Consider the following 4,819-nt stretch of genomic DNA (forward strand, 5'->3'; position numbering starts at 1 on the left):
GTGTGTGTGTGTGTGTGTGTGTGTACACGCACGCGCAGACACCTGGGGAAAGGCCGGTGGCCAGAGAAACCTGGGCCACTTCCTGTGAGTGAAACCCAGCCAGTAAAAGATGCAACCTGCGCCACTGTCCTGGGACGTCCTGATCTAAGCGCTCAGAGTCTGTGCTGAGAACTGCCCTGGAGCCCCTGCTTCCTGCTGGGCTGGGACAGGAGTGCAGGCTCAGGGTCACTTCCTAATGCAGTTCTGCCTCAGAGTGTCTCTCCTCAAACTGACATTAGACGCCAGAATCCACCGGCTCCTTTTTGCCTTGGCTACCAGGAAGCCTGTTTGGAGAGGAAAGCCTCAAGCCTGAGGCTGGGAGGCTCCCAGTGCCCTCTCCTCGGGGCTGTCCCTGGGAAGATGAGGTGGGGCCAGGGGGCAATCACAAGCTAGGGGGCATGAGGCTGGCAAGCCTGGACCCCAGGCCAACGGGGAAGAGCTGGCTGCCCAGGAGACGTGGGTGAGGTGCGCTCCACCCTGCAGCCCTGTCTGCGCCCCTGTGCATGGGTGGCACTCGCCCACGAGCCCATGTGACCGCCCCAGCCCTGCCCACACCCTGGCCTGAGCAGGGGCACCACACTCCCCACCCCCCCTCACTGGAGCGCTGCCTTCAGGGAGGCCCAGAGGGGAGTCCCAGGGCACCCAGCGCAGGCAGCAGGAAGGGCCGGCCCCGGTGCCGGCTCCTGCAGGTCGGGCTCACCTCCTGGGACAAGTAGGGCAGGACCTGGGCACAGATGCCGTTGAGTCTCTTGACGATTTCAGCCTGGAACACAGAGGTGTCAGTCCCGGGGGGCAGGGCAGGGTGACACCAGGCTGGGCAAGGCTCTTCAGCCCAGGGGCCATGGGCACCCGGAGGCGATGGCCGCGCGGCTGCAGGGGAAGGCTCCCTGGGACGGAGGGGGTCCCCGACACCCCAGGTCAGGGTGGTGGCAGGAGCCCAGCCCAGAGGGCCAGGGGCCTCCTGGGTGACACCCTATGGGCACATGGTCCCCTCCCCTGATGTCACGAAGGACACGTAGGAGGTGGCAGGGTAGCAGGGTGAGGGAGCTGCTCCTCTGGGCTGGGGACAGCCGGGGACCCAGACACACCTGCTTGTGCATCTCGATGTTCAGGCCGTAGGACATCTCGTAGTACTGTGGGGACAGACGGGGTAGGCCGGCCTCAGAGACGAAGGGAGGTGGCAGCCAGGAGCAGGAGGAGCCACCCACACCCCAAGTCCAGCAGCAGCATCAAGCTCTGCCCGCCCAGCCCACAGGGCTAGGGGCACGGGTGGAGGTTCTGAGGTCACCCTGCCAGCGCCCACGGGCAGGGAGGGGTTAAGTGCCGGATGCCAGGGCCCAGCAGGTGGAGGGACGGGACGCTCCCCCACGACAGTTCCAGTTCCTGGCTGCTGCTTCCACAGCGGTGCCTCCTCCTCCAGTGGCTGCCAAGGACAGCCGGGGACCTGGCAGGCCCGGGCTGCAACCCGGCGGCTTGGCACCTCGGCCACTACCTAGGCGGGCAGCCAGGCCAGCGGGGCGGCTGAATGAGAGCCACCCAAGCCCTCGGGCTCCGGAGCTGGCAGCCGCTGGGGGGCAGGAGGCTTGGGGACCTTACCATCACATAATGGCGCTGCATCTCGGACTTCTCACTGGCCAGCTTGTCACACTCGAGCTTCAGGCTGAGGACGCACAAGGGGGGAGGGAAAGGGCTGGTGCGCAGGTCCCCGGGGGCAGGAAGCAGAGCCCCCCGCCCGGCACCCCCCAGGGCAAGACCAGTCCCTCGGAGGGTGGAGCACAGCTCTCCTGGGCAGGTGCGTCCGGCTGGACTGCGCAGGGGAAGCTGTAAGGCGGATCAGGAGACCAGGCTGCGGTGGCAGAAGAGTCACGAAAATCACAGCCACGACCCGAGCCAGAGCGAGCCCTCTCAGAACACCCATGACGTCAGCTGAACCCTACTCATACTCCTTTTACAGATGCAGTGGATGCCCAGAGAGGGTGAGCAGCTGGCTCAAGGTCACACAGCCAGGAAGCAGCCCAAGGGGAGGAATTCAACCAAGGGGAAGAACTCTCCAGACACAAATCCGGACTGGCGAAGAGGCTGAGGGAGGCCCCAGAGTGCCAGGTACAGCTTCCGACTGGACACCCAGGGATCCTGGCTCAGCTGCGGGCCTGCATTTCCTTGGGGTACACTTTGGGGAGAGGGCTGGGAGAGCTGCCCCCACTGATTCACCTTGTGCTGAGCAAAGACACACCTTGCACATTTGCACACCAGGGTCAGTGCCCAGGTGACTTCTTTCAGGCTGTCCCAGTAAGAATGAGCCGTGGGCACCTCTCCAAGACCCTCCAGGTCACGGGCGTGGGGGAGAGCCAGCAGGGAGGCGCCAGACCCGGAAAAGGACTGGGGGCGCCAAGTAAGTCCTGTCCTCCAGGTGGGTTCAACCCAGGCCCCTGGGCAGGGGGCTCAGCATGCTGCCCCAGCCCCCAGGACAAAGAGCCCCAGCTGGCCTGGCTGCACCTCCCCACGCTGCTGCCCTGGAGGGGCACGTGCCCCTCATGGGCTCCCTGGGACCCTGTCCTCCTCTGTAAGGACCCGCCTCCCAGGCCAGGGTGAGCCCTTCAACAGAACCCAGCATACAGCAAGCACTCAACAAATGCTTCTTGATCTGCGAGCCAGCACTGGAGCCTGGCACCCCGTCCACCACAGCAGGGTCCCTCACCGCAGAGTCACTTTGGCCCCACAAGCTTTTCTAGATTCTTTGAAAAGATGCATTTGTTGGTCAGGTGCGGAGGCCGCGCCTGTCACCCTGGAGGCCTTGGGAGGCTGAGGCAGGAGGATGGCAAGTCTGATGTTGGCCTGGGCCACTCAGCAAGACGTTTCAAAATAAGAACTGAAAAGGGCAGGGGATGTGGCTCAGTGGTAGAGCCCCCGGGTCAACCCCAAAACAAAATCCCAAACAATCCAAAGGACAAGACGTGAAAATAAGAAAGAAAACGTCACCGTGTTGGGCGGGGGGCGGGGTGATGGCTGGGTGGCAGAGCGCTGCCTGGCATGTGTGGGCGCTGGGTTCCATCCTCAGCACCACAGAAAAGTAAAACTATTGTGTCTGTCTACAACTAAGAAAGTTTTTTACAAATGTCCATCTGTTGCCACCGTTACCAACCCGACAGCAGGGCTGGGCCGGGGCTCGTGCAGCACATGCGAGGCCCTGGGTTCGAGCCTCAGCCCCACATAAAAACAGACAAATAAAATAAGGTGCTGTGCCAACTGCAGCTGAAAACCACCACCCAAGGGCAGCTGGGTGGCAGGAGCCCTCGCTCCACCCCCGCCCGGGAGGCCAGCGCCCACCTTCACCCAGAATCCAGTGTTTCTTGAGGCTCCAGCCACCCCGGGCCATTGTACCTGGGGGTCCCGAGTCTGCCCCCAACACGGCAGGTCCCCTCACGGACGGAGTAACACTCAGAGAGGGGATGGGCTTGGTGGCCACCCTCAGACCCTCAGACACAAAGGACCAGCACCTGGGCTCCGCGTGCAGTGGGGCCACCAGGCACCATGGGACCAGAACAAGCTCCCGGGCCTGCAGGGAGGCCCGCTCCAGGCCTCCGGCTGCCAGTGCCTCATGTCCCTCTCCTGGACACGGGCACAAAAATGGGGCAAGAGCTTGAAGCCAGAAAACTGAGGTTCATGCTCAGTCCTGGGAAGCACCCAAAAAAAGGCCGCGCAGCGTTAAAACAGCCACAAAGAAAAGTGCCCCTTTCTTCTTGGAGCAACCAGATCTACAAAGGGCCGGAGACCTCATCCAGAAGGTGCCCAGGAAGGAGACCCTGGGGACTGAACCCAGGGGTGCTCTACCCCTGAGCCACACCCCAGCCCATTTTTCTTTATAATTTGAAACTGAGCCTCCCTAAGTTGCTGAGGCTGGCCTCAAACTTTGGATCCTCCTAGCCAAGCCTCCTGCGTCGCTGGGATCCCAGGTGTGACCACCGTGCTGGGCTGCAAGTCCCCTCCTGACAGCCAATTCTTGGGAACTTGCATTCTGGAGCCGGGAAGTCTGGGTGAGAATCTGTTTTGCTGCTTCCTACAGAAAATCTGTAACCTCTGTGGGCTTCAGAACAACCCCAGCTCCTTCCCGAGCCCTTCAGAGATGTGACAATACTACTGGAAGAGCGGCCTAGAGACCTTCCCCCTGAAGTCAGAGAGGGAAGGGTGACCAGGCTGCAGATTCTTTTTTTTTGGGGGGGGGGGCAGAGCTGGAAGATCAGCCCCTAAATCCAGCTGTGGAAAGCTTTTATCCAATTGGGATTGGAGCTGGGGGGGCTCAGAAACCACAGGGGCTGGGTGTCCGGGCAGATTATGACATGTCCACCCCTCAGTTTCTCTCTCTCTCTCTCTCCACTGGTACTGGGGATTGAACCCAGGGCCCTTTACCACTGAGCCACATCCCAGCCCGTTTTATTTTTTATTTTGGGACACATCCTTTCTAAGTCGCTAAGGCTGGCCTTGAACTTGCCATCCTTCCTGCCTCCGCCTCCCCAGTCGCTGGGATGACAGGCATGCGCCACCAAGGCTTTATGACTCGGTTTTCTCGGCTGTGAAATGGGCCTTTCTGGACCAGTCACGCGGGGGAAGTGCTTAGAAGAGAGCCTGGCACAGGACAAGCCCCCGGGACTCAGTCTCGCCAGCGCATGTGCGGGGGGTGGGGGGGCTGCCCTCCGGCCCGTGTCGCCGGCGCAGGGGCCACCTGGGCGCAGCGCGCAGCTCACCTGTGGTACTGGGCCTGCAGGAGCTGGAACTCGTCTTT

At 62.0% G+C, this 4,819-nt stretch overlaps 1 protein-coding gene across 1 annotated transcript in view; it reads right to left on the bottom strand.

The window, feature by feature from the left end:
• The window catches only part of Tle2 (TLE family member 2, transcriptional corepressor), a 39,103-nt gene extending 34,290 nt beyond the window's left edge, over positions 1–4,813 (bottom strand). Inside the window, exon 1 of the mRNA XM_048810804.1 lies at positions 4,782–4,813. The gene's annotated coding sequence lies outside the window, so the exon portion shown is untranslated. The remainder of the gene's footprint in view (positions 1–4,781) is intronic.
• Positions 4,814–4,819: the final 6 nt, after the last annotated feature.

Source organism: Marmota marmota, unplaced genomic scaffold (assembly GCF_001458135.2).
Source record: "Marmota marmota marmota unplaced genomic scaffold, marMar, whole genome shotgun sequence".
In the NCBI taxonomy this organism is placed as follows: domain Eukaryota; kingdom Metazoa; phylum Chordata; class Mammalia; order Rodentia; family Sciuridae; genus Marmota; species Marmota marmota.